We start from the raw sequence: 19,265 nt of genomic DNA on the forward strand, positions 1-19,265 counted from the left end.
TAATTGAAAAGAAAAATGATGTATGCTCGTAGTTGTATTAATTTAGGATCTATTTCATCCCAACAACCAGATCCTCTTACCCACAGAAGAGGGGAAAGGGGGGTGGGCCAGTTGTGACACCTTAAAACTCAGTTGTAAATTAGGCAGGAGGGGAATCTCTCCCTTTGCTCCTTAGTATTGGGAAAGACATGTGCTTTGTCCTCCAGAGAACTTTAGCTGCCAAAACCTTTTTGTCCAAAAAGTGAACATTGGGACATTATTTCTAACATCAGAATGTTTGGAATGGTCAGTGGGGACCTAAAGAATAATCATGTCATATTGTTTATTATCTTGTGATGTTATTAAAAACTATATTAACCACATACTGTAACTTAGGAAGGAAACACTTTCTAGTTTCAAGTTTCCATCCAATAGGAAGAACAATTATATTTTTTTTGTTAAGGTAGGAAAGTGATTTTGTTTTTCTAATCACAAAATTATTTTTCATGTATGTGGCACATTAACTAAGCCACGCCCCTAAGGATGTCAGAAGAGCATGTCAGTGTGATGGAATCGCCCTTTTCGACCAGAGAGCTTAAAAGGACTCCCTAAGAATGACCTCTGGTGGACAACATGAGCCTTACACCCATCGAGCCACTTCCCACAGAAGGATCGATTGGTTTCAGAGAGATGAAGGACAAAGACATCTACACGTAAATACATTACATTACTGATCCAAATGAGCGGTGGTTCGTGAGCAAATTATTATTACTTTGAGGGTAGTTTCTAAATGTACAATAAGTTTGACTCCCTTTGTCTCTCCCTCTCTTTCTCTACCCCTCCCTCTTCATATGTGTAACAAGCCATGATATCTTGTTAGTCCACTGGGGACATTTGTCTCATGTAAGTGTGTATGTGTATTCTGCCTTATTATTTGTTTAGTTAGTAAATAAATAATTAAATACATTTGTGTAGAACTGAATAATCAGAAAAGGCCGGGGTCCTTGCGGATTCAAGAAGTCTGCGACATTCAGAATGAGACTGATATGACGTAATGATTAATAAGTGACTGTTATCGATATACAGTTGAAGTCAGAAGTTTACATACACTTTAGCCAAATACATTTACACTCAGTTTTTCACAATTACTGACATTTAATCCTAGTAAAATTCCCTGTTTTACGTCAGTTAGGATCATAACTTTATTTTAAGAATGTGAAATGTCAGACTAATAGCAGAGAAAATGATTTATTTCAGCTTTTATTTCTTTCATCACATTCCCAGTGGGTCAGAAGTTTACATACACTCAATTAGTATTTGGTAGCATTGCCTATAAATTGTTTAACTTGGGTCAAACATTTCGGGTAGCCTTCCACAAGCTTCCCACAATAAGTTGGGTGAATTTTAGCCCATTCTTCCTGACAGAGCTGGTGTAACTGAGTCAGGTTTGTAGGCCTCCTTGCTCGCACACACTTTTTCAGTTCTGACCACAAATGTTCTATAGGATTAAGGTCAGGGCTTTGTGATGGCCACTCCAATACCTTGACTTTGTTGTTCTTAAGCCATTTTGCCACAACTTTGGAAGTATGCTTGGGGTTATTGTCAATTTGGAAGACCCATTTGCGACCAAGCTTTAACTTCCAGACTGATGTCTTGAGATGTTGCTTCAATATATCCATATCATTTTTCTTCCTCATGTTGCCATCTATTTTGTGACGTGCACCAGTCCGTCCTGCGGCAAAACACCCCTACAACATGATGCTGCCACCCCCATGCTTCACGATTGGGATGGTGTTCTTCGGCTTGCAAGCCTCCCCCTTTTTCTTCCAATAACGATGGTAATTATGGCCAAACAGTTCTATTTTTGTTTCATCAGACCAGAGGACATTTCTCCAAAAAGTACAATCTTTGTGCAGTTGCAAACCGTTGTCTGGCTTCTTTATGGTGGTATCCGGAGCAGTGGCATCTTCCTTGCTGAGCCGCCTTTCAGGTTTTGTCGATATAGGACTCGTTTTACTGTGGATATTAACACGTTTGTACCTGTTTCCTCCAGCATCTTCACAAGGTCCTTTGCTGTTGTTCTGGGATAGATTTGCACTTTTCGCACCAAAGTACATTCATCTCTAGGAGACAGAATGCGTCTCCTTCCTGAGCGGTATGACGGCTGCGTGGTCCCATGGTGTTTATACTTGCGTACTATTGTTGGTACAGATGAACGTGGTACCTTCAGGCGTTTTGAAATTGCTCCCAAGGATGAACCATACTTGTGGAGGTCTACCATTTTTTTCTGAGGTCTTGGCTGATTTATTTTGATTTTCCCATGATGTCAAGCAAAGAGTCAAGCAAAGAGTCACTGAGTTTGAAGGTAGGCCTTGAAATACGTCCACAGGTACACCTCCAATTGACTCAAATGATGTCAGTTAGCCTATCAGAAGCTTCTAAAGCCATGACATAATTTTCTGGAATTTTCCAAGCTGTTTAAAGGCACAGTCAACTTAGTGTATGTAAAATTCTGACCCACTGGAATTGTGATACAGTCAATTATATGTGAAACAATCTGTCTGCAAACAATTGTTGGAAAAATTACATCTGTTATGCCCAAAGTAGATGTCCTAACCGACTTGCCAAAACTATAGTTTGAGAAATTTCTGTAGTTGTTGAAAAACAAGTTTTAATGACTCCAACTTAAGTGTATGTAAACTTCCGACTTCAACTGTATAACAAATATTTATTTATCTTTGGAGTAGGGCTAGGGCCCTTTTTCAGAATTTCCTCCTGGCTGACGTGCACAAAGTAACCTGCCTGTTCCTCAGGCCCAGAAGCCAGGATATGCATATAATTGGTACCATTGGATAGAAAACACTTGGAAGTTTGTAGAAGTGGTAAATAATGTATGAGAGTATAACACAATTGATATGGTAGAAGAAAATCAAAAGAAAAACCTACCTTTTTTTGAGGACCCATGCTCTTACAATGGAAAGCTATGCAATTCCAGCTCCCAGATTGCAAATCCTATGGCTTCCGCTAGATATCAACAGTCTTTGTTCAAGGTATCAGGCTTGATTTTTGAGTTTTGGTACAGGGAGTCAGAGTTGGAAACCAGTCTGTGGGCGCACGACGAAGAGGACGCACTTCTTTCCGTATGAAATATTATAGTTACACTTTAGGGTGTAATTACACTTTAGGGTACCTGACGATTATGTAGAAACGTAGTTTGACTTGGTTTAACCTCACTAGGGGGTGTGGACGCTAGCGTCCCACCTGGCCAACATCCAGTGAAATTGCAGAGAGCCAAATTCAAAAACAGAAATACTCATTATAAAAATTCATGAAACATACAAATGTTATACATGGGTTTAAAGATAAACTTACATTTACATTTACATTTAAGTCATTTAGCAGACGCTCTTATCCAGAGCGACTTACAAAATGGTGCATTCACCTTATGATATCCAGTGGAACAACCACTTTACAATAGTGCATCTAAATCTTTTAAGGGGGGGGGGTTAGAAGGATTACTTTATCCTATCCTAGGTATTCCTTAAAGAGGTGGGGTTTCAGGTGTCTCCGGAAGGTGGTGATTGACTCCGCTGTCCTGGCGTCGTGAGGGAGCTTGTTCCACCATTGGGGTGCCAGAGCAGCAAACAGTTTTGACTGGGCTGAGCGGGAACTGTGCTTCCTCAGAGGTAGGGGGGCCAGCAGGCCAGTGGTGGATGAACGCAGTGCCCTTGTTTGGGTGTAGGGCCTGATCAGAGCCTGAAGGTATGGAGGTGCCGTTCCCTTCACAGCTCCGTAGGCAATCACCATGGTCTTGTAGCGGATGCGAGCTTCAACTGGAAGCCAGTGGAGAGAGCGGAGGATTAACTTCTTGTTAATCCAACCACGTTGTCAGATTTCAAAAAGGCTTTACGGCGAAAGCATATCATGCGATTGTCTGAGAACAGCGCCCAGCAGACAAATCATCAAACAGTAACAAGCCAAGTAGAGGAGTTACACAAGTCAGAAATCGTGATAAAATGAATCACTTACCTTTGATGATCTTCATATGGTTGCACTCCGAAGACTCCATGTTACACAATAAATGTTAGTTTTGTTCGATAATGTCCCTCTTTATGTCCAAAAACCTCCGTTTTGTTGGTGCGTTTTGTTCAATAATCCACTGTCTCAAACAACATCCGGTGAAATAGCAGAGCGTGAAACTCAACAAAACAGAAATTCTCTTAATAAACATACATAAAAGATACAAATGTTATACACCTGCTTAAAGATAAACTTTTTGTTAATCCAACCGCTGAGTCAGATTTCAAAAAGGCTTTACGGCGAAAGCAAACCATGTGATTATCTGAGAACAGCTCCCAGCAGACAAATCATTACAAACAGTTAGCAGCCAAAAAGAGGAGTAACAAAAGTCAGAAATAGCGCTAAAATGTATCACTTACCTTTGATGATCTTCATATGGTTGCACTCCGAAGACTCCATGTTACACAATAAATGTTAGTTTTGTTCGATAATGTCCCTCTTTATGTCCAAAAACCTACGTTTTGTTGGTGCGTAAATAATCAATAATATTTCAACCGGACAAAAGCTTCGTCAATAGAAAAGGAGAAACAAGAAAGGCGCACTCCCGATCGCACGCTGGACTCATGTCTGGAAATGTCCACTGTCCAGTCATTGAAAGTGCTGTATCTCCCTCATTTTTCAGAGTAAAAGCCTGAAACAATGCCTAAAGACTGGCCACATGTAGAAAAAGCTATAGAGATTGTGAACTGGGTCCTAAGTGTTTGTATGGTGGATAGGCTTTCAATGGAAAAACAGCCTTTCAAAATAATAGTACTTCCTGGATGGATTTTCCTCAGGTTTTCGCCTGCCATATCAGTTCTGTTATACTAACAAACATTATTTTAACAGTTCTGGAAACTTTAGAGTGTGTTCTATCCAGAGCTACCATTCATATGCATATGCAATAAAATGTAAATTAATTACTTAAAAATCATACAATGTGATTTTCTGGATTTTTGTTTTAGATTCCGTCTCTCACAGTTGAAGTGTACCTATGATAAAAATTACAGACCTCTACATGCTTTGTAAGTAGGAAAACCTGCAAAATCGTCAGTGTATCAAATACTTGTTCTCCCCACTGTTCCTAGATGTTTAATATCCATCATTTTTAAGATTTTTTTTATTTGAATTGCGCGCCCTACAATTTCACCGGAAATTGTCGACAGGCCCTGAGAAGTTTTAATTCGGGAGATGGTAACTCATTAAACAACTTCTTCTGTGGTGCCCCAAATTCCTAATGAGTAAATTGTAACATGATTCTTTTAATCGAGTAACAATTAAACATAGTTGATAAGATACATAAGTCATCACATTAATGCAAGTCACGTCACAACATATTATAAAATAATACAGAATAATGCCATGAAATTCTAAGCAAATCGTGTCTGCTAAATGAACTAGTGTAGCCCACAATCATATGGCATAGCCAGATGAGGGCCTAATATAAGGACAACTCAGAGTATGCTATTCTGTTCTTCTGAAATAGACTACATTTTTCATCATTTCATGTTTCTTTAGACCTTTCTAAAATAAATAATGGATTTATTGTGGTGTAGACCATATTACATTGATTTATTAGACTTTTTAAAATGTAGACGTTCCAAAGGTGTGCATCAGTGGCGTATAGGCTATGCGTGGAAGCCAGGAGATGTTAAATGTGTTCACGTTAATTAACGGTCAATTACCGTGAGATCTGCAGTCATTTGTTTGACAGTCACCGGCTGAGCAAATTTCATGACCGCCACAGCCCTAGCTGTAACACCACAAAAAAATATGTTGAAAAAGTCAAGGGGTGTGAGTACTTTCTAAAGGCACTGTAGATGGAAGCATGCTGAAACGACAGAGCCAGGAAGTAAGAGAGGGATAGGGAACGAGGGAGAGAGGGTGACATACAGAGTAAAGAGATGCGCCCTGTCTATATGTGCAGAGAGGAAGGGAGATTGTGAAGATTTTTTGAGCTCTGCTTAGTTTGACAGGAAACATATCAGTACACTCAGTCTCTTCCCAGTCATCCACAGCTGGGCTCCAGCTCATTTTGTTTTGAGAGAGCTGCCTCATATCAGTTGTTTGTTTTTGAGAGAGCTGCCTCATATTAGTTGTTTGTTTTGAGAGAGCTGCCTCATATTAGTTGTATGTTTTGAGAGAGCTGCCTCATATTAGTGGGGCTGACTCAATGACTAAACTAACAGAGCTGTCTTTTGAATCCTCAAAGAGATCATGTAACTTTCCCAAGGATGAGAACACAAACACCCACACCCACACACTGTTCATGCAGACATTAAGCTGACACATGAAGGCAGGCATTCTCATACACAACACACACACACATTGGCAATTTCTCGCATGGAACAGCCTTCATTTCTCAGAACAAGAATAGACTGACGAGTCCCAGAAGACAGTTATTTGTTTCTGGCCATTTTGAGCCTTTAATCGAACCCACAAATGCTGATGCTCCAGATACTCAACTAGTCCTAAGAAGGCTTGTATTGCTTCTTTAAGTAGCACAACAGTTTTCAGCCGTGCTAACATAATTGCAAAATGGTTTTCTAATGATCAATTAGCCTTTTAAAATGATAAACTTGGAATAGCTAACACAATGTGCCATTGGAACACAGGAGTGATGGTTGCTGATAATGGACCTATGTATGCCTATGTAGATATTCCATTAAAAAAATCTGCTGTTTCCATCTACAATAGTCATTTACAACATTTACAATGTCTACACTGTATTTCTTATCAATTTTATGTTATTTTAATGGACAAAAAATGTGCTAATCTTTCAAAAACAAGGACATTTCTAAGTGACCCCAAGCTTTTGAATGGTATTGTATATGGAGACCGTTTAGTGCCAAAGATAAGAAGTTAAATACATGTTAAAAAAAAAAACGTTTCCTGATCTTTCTTATGTCGCTCAGATTTAGGACAGACACTTAAGAACAAACTTTGTGTTGTTCCATGTTGTCACGGTTGTCAAAAGGAGCAGACCAACGTGCAGCATGGTTGTAGTTCCACATTTTATTAAATCCATGAAACTTTGCAAAACATAAATTTACAAAACAACAAACTGTAACGCAGAGCGAAACAAACACTACTCAAAAGGTAATAACCCGCAAAAACCCAGGAAGAATACCCCTACTTAAATATGATCTCCAATCAGAGGTAACGAGGACCAGCTGCCTCCAATTGGAGATCAACCCAAACAACCCCAACATAGAAATAGAAAAACTAGAATTTAAACATAGAAATAGAAAAACACAAAACACTCCCTGTCACGCCCTGACCTACTCTACTATAGAAAATGACATCTTACTAGGGCCAGGATGTGACACATGTAGTGAATCTGTTATTTAATGCATTTGTATTTGCTAATAGCAGTAAGGCCAACAATAATTGGAGGGGTTCTTTTAAAATTGTCGTACCATGGATCATTTAACTATCGGATTTAGATTTTTTTTTTAATGATTTGACAAAATATTGAATTTGGCCTTTACTACTATAGCCAATAGTATCGCATTGAATAACGCATTCATAAATGGAAAAAAAGACAGTCAAAAAATTAATAATGAGAAATAAGGTTTTGAAGTGTCTCTCCTATATCTAGGAGATATAAGAAAGCTTAGGAAATACACTGCTCAAAAAAATAAAGGGAACACTAAAATAACACAATCCTAGATCTGAATGAATGAAATAATCTTATTAAATACTTTTTCCTTTACATAGTTGAATGTGCTGACAACAAAATCACACAAAAATAATCAATGGAAATCCAATTTATCAACCCATGGTGGTCTGGATTTGGAGTCAGACTCAAAGTTAAAGTGGAAAACCACACTACAGGCTGATCCAACTTTGATATAATGTCCTTAAAACAAGTCAAAATGAGGCTCAGTAGTGTGTGTGGCCTCCACGTGCCTGTATGACCTCCCTACAATGCCTGCTGATGAGGTGGCGGATGGTCTCCTGAGGGATCTCCTCCCAGACCTGGACTAAAGCATCCGCCAACTCCTGGACAGTCTGTGGTGCAACATCGCGTTGGTGGATGGAGCGAGACATGATGTCCCAGATGTGCTCAATTGGATTCAGGTCTGGGGAACGGGCGGGCCAGTCCATAGCATCAATGCCTTCCTCTTGCAGGAACTGCTGACACACTCCAGCCACATGTGGTCTAGCATTGTCTTGCATTAGGAGGAACCCAGGGCCAACCGCACCAGCATATGGTCTCACAAGGGGTCTGAGGATCTCATCTCGGTACCTAATGGCAGTCAGGCTACCTCTGGAGAGCACATGGAGGGCTGTGCGGCCCCCCAAAGAAATGCCACCCCACACCATGACTGACCCACCGCCAAACCGGTCATGCTGGAGGATGTTGCAGGCAGCAGAACGTTCTCCACGGCATCTCCAGACTCTGTCACGTCTGTCATGTGCTCAGTGTGAACCTGCTTTCATCTGTGAAGAGCACAGTGCGCCAGTGGCGTATTTGCCAATCTTGGTGTTCTCTGGCAAATGCCAAACGTCCTGCACGGTGTTGGGCTGTAAGCGCAACCCCCACCTGTGGACGTCGGGCCCTCATACCACCCTCATGGAGTCTGTTTTTGACCGTTTGAGCAGACACATGCACATTTGTGGCCTGCTGGAGGTCATTTTGCAGCGCTCTGGCAGTGCTCCTCCTGCTCCTCCTTGCACAAAGGCGGAGGTAGCGGTCCTGCTGCTGGGTTGTTGCCCTCCTACGGCCTCCTCCACGTCTCCTGATGTACTGGCCTGTCTCCTGGTAGCGCCTCCATGCTCTGGACACTACGCTGACAGACACAGCAAACCTTCTTGCCACAGCTCGCATTGATGTGCCATCCTGGATGAGCTGCACTACCTGAGCCACTTGTGTGGGTTGTAGACTCCGTCACAGGCTACCACTAGAGTGAAAGCACCGCCAGAATTCAAAAGTGACCAAAACATCAGCCAGGAAGCATAGGAACTGAGAAGTGGTCTGTGGTCACCACCTGCAGAACCACTCCTTTATTGCGGGTGTTTTGCTAATTGCCTATAATTTCCACCTGTTGTCTATTCCATTTGCAGAACAGCATGTGACATTTATTGTCAATCAGTGTTGCTTCCTAAGTGGACAGTTTGATTTCACAGAAGTGTGATTGACTTGGAGTTACATTGTGTTGTTTAAGTGTTCCCTTTTTTTTGAGCAGTGTATTTTAGCTTTTATTGGACACATATTTAAGCCCTTATTTTTATTGCCACAAAACTACTTTCATACTTCCATTCATTTGTATGGGTTACCTTCAGACGAGTTCCGTGAGGCTTCTGGGGTCTTAGAGCAAACGGAGAATACCAGCCTAGCTCGTTACACTACAATCTTTTTTTGTGAGAAGACAGATTTCGGGATGTCTCATGGTCTGACATAAACCGCTGTAGCTTGGCCGATGTGGAAGGCCGACATAGATGGATACGACGCAGCCTGTGTAAAAAAATATATCTGCACTGCGGACTTCGATGGGGATTTTTTTATTATGTTACTTAGATTGACACACGGGTGTGTCAATAGACTCTTAAGGATTATCCATCCCCTGTAGTCACAAATTAAGTCCATTCAATTGATTAAAGATGTCAATAAAAAACTAACATCTGAGACAAACTCCTCATCAAGCATTTTCATTAGATATGTGTTGTCTTTCTTGTGACGGCAATCACAGAGAAAAGCAACTATCTCCTTCCTAAGCTCACATGTGCTGCTCTCTTGAGATCATTATGACCCTTGCTTAGCCACTAAACATCATTATGTAAAAGTATATCATGATGCTCAGCAGACTACGAAACAAATTATGTTGCAGACTAGATGTTGATTGGATACATTTTATAATAGTCTTAACTGAGTCCATGGTGTTTTTTTATCTTCCGGCTGAGTTAAGAATAAACAGTGCTTCATTTGTAAATCAAAAGGTGCTGGAACACACAATAAGCATGAGAGGGGGGTGACCTGGGGAGTTCCGAGGTAGCGGAATGCATAAAAAATAAAACTCCTTTATAATAAAGCATTGCATTTATATCATCGCATTTGCGTAGTGGCATAGAGCAGTAAAATAGAGGCACTTACAGAAGTTGTACACATGGTGTACATTTTTTGTAGCATAATGTCCGGGAAAATGTTGGCCTTTTATAAACGCATTTCATGCAATTCTATGTCATTTTACATGACTGGAGACTTTGGCAGAATCTTTGATAATACTGCATAAATTATTGAAATGGCAGGCTACTTTTACAAACCGAGAATCAAAGATCATAAAAAACGACCTTGTCTTGAATCCATCATTAGCCTAGGCCTAGGTGTGTATAGAGACACATATTATAGGCTACAATATGAGCAGGAAATTATAGTCCTAAAAATGCTTTCCAGTTTCACTGACTCACCCAGTGGTCACTTTTTCGATGTACTCGAGCCAAAAGCCTATCTCTCTCTCTCTTTTGTTAAACAATATTTGGAAGTTGATCAAATATTTTGGTGGCCTACAGCATAGTCTAAATAAATTATTAAGTGCAACTCTTGAGAGATGAGAGAGATGTGAGAGATACTGGTGCGCTTCTCACACAGCCACCAACACACGTTGGTCTCAAACACATACTATATACAAGACTCGAATTTCACATACTTTTCAATACATCAATGTAGCAGTATAACAAACATATCACAATCATTTGATTTGATATCAGAATATCAAAATAAAATAAATCAATATAGACTACAGCAGAACATGCAATATAATATATACAGTTGATGTCGGAAGTTTACATACACTTATTTTGGAGTCATTAAAACTCGTTTTCAAACACTCCACAAATTTCTTGTTAACAAACTATAGTTTTAGCAAGTCTGTTAGGACGTCTACTTTGTGCATGACACAAGTCATTTTTCCAACAATTGTTTACAGACAGATTATTTCACTTATAATTGACTGTATCACAATTCCAGTGGGTCAGAAGTTTACATACACTAAGTTGACTGTGCCTTTAAACAGCTTGGAAAATTCCAGAAAATTATGTCATGGCTTCAGAAGCTTCTGATAGGCTAATTGACCTCAATTGAGTCAATTGGAGGTGTACCTGTGGATGTATTTCAAGACCTACCATCAAACTCAGTGCCTCTTTGCTTGACATCATGGGAAAATCAAAAGAAATCAGCCAAGACCTCAGAAAGAAAATGGTAGACCTCCACAAGTCTGGTTCATCCTTGCAAGCAATTTCCAAACACCTGAAGGTACCACGTTCATCTGTACAAACAATAGTAAGTATAAACACTATGGGACCACGCAGCCATCATACAGCTCAGGAAGGAGACGCGTTCTGTCTCCTAGAGATTAATGTACTTTGGTGCGAAAAGTTCAAATCAATCCCAGAACAACAGCAAAGTACCTTGTGAAGATGCTGGAGGAAACAGGTACAAACGTATGTATAGCCACAGTAAAACGAGTCCTATATCGACATAACCTGAAAGGTGGCTCAGCAAGGAAGAAGCAACTGCTCCAAAACCGCCATAAAAAAATCCAGACTACGGTTTGCAACTGCACATGGGGACAAAGATTGTACTTTTTGGAGAAATGTCCTCTGGTCTGATAGAACTGTTTGGCCATAATGACCATCGTTTTGTTTGGAGGAAAAAGGGGAAGGCTTGCAAGCCGAAGAACACCATCCAAACAGTGAAGTACGGGGGTGGCAGCATTATGTTGTGGGGGTGCTTTGCTGCAGGAGGGACTGGGGCACTTCACAAAATAGATGGCATCATGAGGAAAGGAAAATTATGTGGATATTTTGAAGCAACATCTCAAGACCTCAGTCAGGAAGTTAAAGCTTGGTCGCAAATGGGTCTTCCAAATGGACAATGACCCCAAACATACTTCCAAAGTTGTGGCAAAATGGCTTAAGGACAACAAAGTCAAGGTATTGGAGTGGCCATCACAAATCCCTGACCTCAATCCCATAGAACATTTGTGGGCAGAACTGAAAAAGTGTGTGCGAGCAAGGATCCTACAAACCTGACTCAGTTACACCAGCTCTGTCAGGAGGAATGGGCCAAAGTTCACCCAACTTATTGTGGGAAGCTTGTAGAAGGCTACCCAAAATGTTTGGCCCAAGTTAAACAATTTAAAGACAATGCTACCAAATACAAATCGAGTCTATGTAAACTTCTGACCCACTGGGAATGTGATGAAAGAAATAAAAACCGAAACAAATCATTCTCTCTACTATTATTCTGACATTTCACATTCTTACAATAAAGTGGTGATCCTAACTGACCAAAGACAGGGAATTTTTACTAGGATTAAATGTCAGGAATTGTGAAAAACGGAGTTTAAATGTAATTGGCTAAGGTGTATGTAAACATCCGACTTCAACTGTAGGCCTCCTGTCTATGTGATAATATGAAGCACACATTCAGATTAACTTCACAGTACAGAACATGTTTGTAGAGGAAAAAGATGTTCCTACCTTCGTTTTACAAAACCTCCCACAACACAGCCATTTCCTCGTGCATGTTCTACTCTCTATTTCTTGTTTTGCTCCTGGTGTCTGTGACCCATCGGTGTCCTTTAGCAATCCATAACGTCCCACGGACGACTGGGTTGAATTTGGTCAGGGGGTAGGCCAACAAGGTTCAGAAAGAATTGCCCTGAAATGTTGGAGGTATGCATAGAGGCGTGGGTTGACGTGCAAATCAGATTCATTTTGAGAAAATCTCTGCTCGCATTCTGCGCTGGGGAAGGGGATGGTGGTGACCGCCATCAACAGCTCTTTAATTCCATCTGGAATATCTCCTTTGTCATTACCATTAGTGTCCCTGTACTGCCTGTAGGCCTCTATGACCTTACATTGACTGTCACTGCCAAACTGCTTTCAGAGAGATTCTACCTCTGTTTCTCTATATACAGTGCTCCTGCGTCCTCCAGACAGTATTGTGCGTAAAGCACCTTCAACTCCTCTATGAACTGGCTGTATCCTGTATTGTCCACAGCCCATCCTCCTTGAGAGAACATTCTGATTAAGGACTCTGTCGCCTGGTCTTCCACCATTCAGTTTGACACCTTGGAAAGAGTTCTCTTGAATCCCTCTTTGGCTGAGTTGTGTGCCGGCCTGGCTGCTCTGCCATTGCACTGAACACCCTCGCTTCCCTGGTGATTGTGTTGCATGCACTAATAATTGTGCAGTCTCTCTTTTGGAGCACAAGTGAAAATTCAGATAGTTCTTGAAGTGCATCACACAAGGCCTAGATTGTTAACAAACACATGTGAGGATATGCACATGGCAAGGGTAGTATAGCTCTGACGGGACACGCTGTCGCGGGAGGCATCCTCAGCTGCTGTGGTGAAATGCTTGTGAAGAGCCGGGTAATTTTTAACACAGACTCTACAGGGCTAAAACTGGAAGCCACCCATCTAGTGTCCAAGATCCTGTAGATTTTGCACAGATGAATGTTTAAACTCTCTGTGCACTCCCTCAGCTCCATTTGGTTTTTGATGGATACACTTTAAAGCGCATGTAGCTTGTCCATAAGGTTCTAAAATTATTGAGCATCCATCTCTTTTACCACATCGCCTACTCCAAGCTCAAGCCTGTGTGCTGAGCAGTGCCAAACAGTTATATTAGGGAAGAGGGCCTGGAGCCTTGTTGATACTCAGCATCACAGACGCACCATCACACTTAATTCCAATGAGGGTTTTGGAGCGAAAGTCCTTAGTAAATTTTATACCATCTAATAGAGATAACAGATTACGCATAATTCCCCCAGCAGATAAATCCTCCAGTTCCACAAGATCAACAAACATGTTTGCTGGTATATCTATATCTGCTAGCGTAAGTCTGATGTATACAATCAAGGCACTCTTTATTAAAACTAGTAGTCTCATCGAGCATTAGGCTGATTTTGGGAGAGAACTGTACTATTCTTTCAAATGGTTTCACTTCATTTCAGATAAAATATGTTGCTGTATGTTGGAGCAAGCAACACTGGAATGGAGAAGTGTATTTAACTCCTGACAGTCCAATTCTTGCTCAAAACCTTGAGTGGGTCTGTGATGTAAGCCTCCTTGTAAGCTGTTCTGAAGACTCTGGCCATAGTGTCTGTGTTTTTGTTTCAAGCGTTAACTACAACCTGTGTTAATGTGTCTTCTTTTACCTTGTCTACAATGCTTGCTGTTGCTAAATGGGCCTTTGGTTTGGGTATGTTACAAAAACATTTTCCTGAGGTCTCTTGCTTTTTTATGTCAGGGACAGAGGATGTTACTGTACATTCCACCCTTTTGCTAGTTTCATCCCTCCAGTCTTCTCCGGGCCAAAACTCCCTACCTTTTGCATGTTATACAGCCCCGCTTTGTATTTTGCTTGACAAGCCAGGGGTTATAAGTTTGCTTGGTCTTGAACTGAGCCTCTGTCCATATTGCACCTGCTCTGGGCACTTTGTTGGTGGATGCACTGGCACCTGGACTGGTGGGATAAGAAGTGCTGCTAGCTAAAGCATCGCCATCAGGAGCAGTTTGCTTCTCACTCCTCTCATCTGACACTGACAGTTCCCTGCCTCATTTCAGGTTTGATTCACTATATTTTTCAGGATTTTTGTACTTGAAAAACTTAATCAAAGTTGATTGCCTTTTCTTATTCATTTTTTAATTTGTCTTTCCCTTAGTTTCAAATTCAGTAGGGAGACGACTAGACTAAGCTACGTGACGTGATTACGTAGGGACCTCTTCACTAGCTGACCACCACTGCCAAGACCTGTCTCAAGATCAGATACTTACCTCGCTGGCCTGCCCCATAAAATATGCAGTGCATACAGTGACTTTTTCCACATTTTCTTACATTACAGACTTATTGTAAAATGTATTTAAAAAATGTTTTTCTCATAAATCTACACACAATACCACATAATGACAAAGCGAAAACAGGTTAAGAAATATTTGCTCATTTATATATATAAAAAAACTGAAATACCATATTTACATAAGTATTCAGACCCTTTGCTTTGAGACTCATAAATGAGTTCAGGTTTATCCTGTTTCCATTCTTCATCCTTGAGATGTTTCTACAACTTGATTGGAGTCCACCTGAGGTAAATTCTATTGATTGTACACAATTTGGAAAGGCACACACCTGTTAATATAAGGTACCACAGTTGACAGTGCATGTCAGAGCAAAAACCAAGCCAAGAGGTCAAAGGAATTGTCCGTAGAGCTCCGAGACAGGATTGTGTTGAGGTAGAGATCTAAGGAAGGGTACCAAAACACTTCTACAGCATTGAAGGCCCCCAGGAAGACAGTGGCTTCCATCATTCTTAAATGGAAGAAGTTTGAAACCACCAAGACTCTTCCTGGAACTGGCTGCCCATCCAAACTGAGCAATCGGGGGAGAGGGCCTTGGTCAGGGAGGTGATTAAGAATCCGATGGTCACTCTGACAGAGCTCCAGAGTTCCGCTGTGGAGATGGGAGAATCTTTCAGAAGGACAACAATCTCTGCAGCACTCCACCAATTAGGCCTTTATGGTAGTGGCCGAATGGAAGCCACTCCTCAGTAAAATGCATGACAGCCCGCTTGGAGTTTGCAAAAAGGCACCTAAACTCTCAGACCATGAGAAACAAGGTTATTTGGTCTGATGAAACCAAGATTGGACTCTTTGGCCTGAATGCCAGGCGTCACATCTGGAGGAAACCTGGCACCATCCCTACGCTGAAGCATGGTGGTGGCAGCATCATGCTGTGGAGATGTTTTTCAGCGGCAGGCACTGGGAGACTAGTCGGGATTCAGGGAAAGATGAACGGAACAAAGTACAGAGAGATCCTTGATGAAAACCTGCTCCAGAACATTCAGACTGGGTTGAAGGACAACAAACCTGAGCACAGAGCCAAGACAATACAGGAGTGGCTTTGGTTCAAGTCTCTGAATGTCCTTGAGTGGCCCAGCCAGAGCTCGGACTTGAACCCAATCAAACATCTCTAGGGAGAACTGAAAATAGCTGTGTAGCAATGCTCCCCATCCGAACTGACAGAGCTTGAGAGAATCTACAGAAAATAATAGGAGAAACTCCCCAAATACAGGTGTGCCAAGCTTGTAGCATCATACCCAAGAAGACTCGAGGCTGTAATCGCTGCCAAAGTTGCTTCAACAAAGTACTGAGTTAAGGGTCTGAATACTTATGTAAATATGATATTTCAGGTTTTATTTTCTATCAATTTGCACAAAAATCGAAACAGTTTTTTTGCTTTGTCATTATGAGGAATTGTGTGTAGATTGATGATGTTTATTTTTTTTTAAATAATTTTAAAATAAGGCTGTAATCTAACAAAATGTGGTAGAAGTCAAGGGGTCTAAAAATGTTCAGAATTTTCTGTATATACAAATAAGAGAGCAGGTCTGAAATCAGTTTGGAAGGATTAGGATGATTGCACAGAAGGATCACCGCGCTTTTACATTATGGTTTTTCTGGGAGGCGGGAGAAATAATTTTTGGTATATTACATTTGATTTTAAAACAAAAATCATTGCTCATATCTGACGTCCCTGTCAATGCTCCAAACTGGCCTATGGTAGAGGAAAATTCTGGTATTCCTCTCCCTCTCTCCCCTTTGCCAATAGGCGAGCCATACTGGGCTTGCCTAGTAATTACATGCAGCCGGAGGAGAGGGAAGAAAGCATTTCATGTGATTTTACACTCTCAGTGCCGTGCTAACGGTATGTTTAATCCTCACAGCTGCAGCACAGCATGCCTGTATCAGCTAGCCAGGCCTTCTCGACTACAGTATCAGCCATGCTTTTATTCGCTACAGATTATCTCTAAAGCCTTCTTTATCCAACTTGTCTGGGATTGAAATGTTTTTCCCTGATATGTAGCACCAGGTGGTTGCTGTGCCACAGGCCTGGTATATACGGGTAGTGGATGGGGTGAGGTGAGTCTGATGTGAGTACAATGTACAGAACTGAGAGAAAGAGAGCACGGGGAAATACACTATACAAATCAATGCAATTGATTTGATCAGGTTTGGAGGCCAAGGTTGGTCACAAGGCATTTGTCCAATCACCTTTCATGGCTGATGGGATGGAAGGTTCTCATTCATCTTGTACTCACACATTCCACTATCTGCTCCTGCACTTTATAAAACCAGCTGTTTTCTCTTCAGTTCGGTGAGTTATAATGAACGATATCAGGGTTATTTATTGGCAACCAAAGACGCAATTGTGTGTCTCTCTTGCTCTCCCTCTCTCTCTCTGTCGTTCTCTCTCTATCACCTCTCACCAGGGTTGGACATTCTAAATGTAATCCATTAATTACAGTTATACAGTGCATTTGGAAAGTATTCAGACCCCTTAACTTTTTCCACATTTTGTTACGTTACAGCCTTATTCTAAAATTGATTAAAATGTTTTTTTTCCCCCTCATTAATTTATACCACAGTTATACCACCATAATGACAAAGCAAAATTAGTTTTTTATTCATTTGAGCAAATTCATAAAATAAAAAACCCCGGAAAAATCACATTTACATACAGTTGAAGTCGGAAGTTTACATGCACTTAGATTGGAATCATTAAACTCATTTTCAACCACTCCACAAACTTATTGTTAAACTATCGTTTTGGCAATTTGGTTAGGACATGTACTTTGTGCATGACACAAGTCATTCTTCCCAATAATGTTTACAGACAGATTATTTCACATATAATTCACTGTATCACATTTCCAGTGGCTCAGAAGTTCACATACACTAAGTTTACTGTGCCTTTAAACAGCTTGGAAAATTCCAGAAAATGGCTTTAGAAGCTTCTGATAGGCTAATTGACATCATTTGAGTCAATTGGAGGTGTACCTGTGGAAATATTTCAAGGCCTACCTTCAAACACAGTGCCTCTTTACTTGACATCATGGGAAAATCAAAAGAAATCAGCCAAGACCTCCACAAGTATGGTTCATCCTTGGGAGCAATTTCCAAATGCCTGAAGGTACCACGTTCATCTGTACAAACAATAGTACACAAGTATAAACACCATGGGACCACACAGCCGTCATACCGCTCACGAAGGAGACGTGTTCTGTCTCCTAGAGATGAACGTACTTTGGTGCGAAAAGTGCAAATCAATCCCAGAACAACAGCAAAGGACCTTGTGAAGATGCTGGAGGAAACAAGTACAAAAGTAAAACGAGTCCTATCTCGACATAATCTGAAAGGCCTCTCAAAAAGGAAGAAGCCACAGCTCCAAAACCGCCATTAAAAAAGCCAGACTACGGTTTGCAACTGCACATGGGGACAAATATCGTACTTTTTTGTCCTCTGGTCTGATGAAACAAAAATAGAACTGTTTGGCCATAATGACCATTGTTATGTTTGGAGGAAAAAGGGGGATGCTTGCAAGCCGAAGAACACCATCCCAACCGTGAAGCACGGGAGTGGCAGCATCATGTTGTGGGGGTGCTTTGCTGCAGGAGGACTGGTGTACTTCACAAAATAGATTGCAAAATGAGGAAGAAAAATTATGTGGATATATTGAAGCAACATCTCAAGACATCAGTCAGGAAGTTAAAGCTTGGTCGCAAATGGGTCTTCCAAATGGACAATGACCTCAAGCATACTTCCAAAGTTGTGGCAAAATGGCTTAAGGACAACAAAGTCAAAGTATTGGAGTGGCCATCACAAAGCCCTGACCTCAATCCTATAGAATATTTGTAGGCAGAACTGAAGAAGCGTGCAAGGTGACCTACAAACCTGACTCAGTTTCACCAGCTCTGCCAGGAGGAATGGGCCAAAATTACCCGAAATATTTGACCCAAGTTAAACAATCTAAAGGCAATGCTACCAAATACTAATTGAGTGTATGTACATTTCTGACCCACTGGGAATGTGGATTTGTGAAAAAGATGAGTTTAAATGTCTTTGGCTAAGGTGTATGTAAACTTCCGACTTCAACTGTAAGTATTCAGACACTTTAATAAGTACTTTGTTGAAGCACCTTTGGCATCGATTACAGCCTTGAGTCTTTTTGGGTATGATGCTACAAGCTTGGCACACCTGTATTTGGGAAGTTTCTCCAATTATTTTCTGTAGATCCTCTCAAGCTCTGTCAGGTTGGATGGGGAGCGTTGCTGCACAGCTATTTTCAGGTCTCTCCAGAGATGTTTGATCGGGTTCAAGTCCGGGCCACTCAAGGACATTCAGAGACTTGTTCCGAAGCCACTCCTGCATTGTCTTGGC

The 19,265-nt window shown here is 41.1% G+C and overlaps 1 protein-coding gene across 2 annotated transcripts in view; it reads left to right on the forward strand.

Annotated features, from left to right (window-relative positions):
• Positions 1-19,265, forward strand: part of LOC106562973 (fibrinogen C domain-containing protein 1) — a 254,379-nt gene that overhangs the window by 167,810 nt on the left and 67,304 nt on the right. The window lies entirely within an intron of this gene.

This window comes from Salmo salar, chromosome 11, assembly GCF_965601325.2.
Source record: "Salmo salar chromosome 11, fSalSal1, whole genome shotgun sequence".
Classification (NCBI taxonomy): Eukaryota; Metazoa; Chordata; class Actinopteri; order Salmoniformes; family Salmonidae; genus Salmo; species Salmo salar.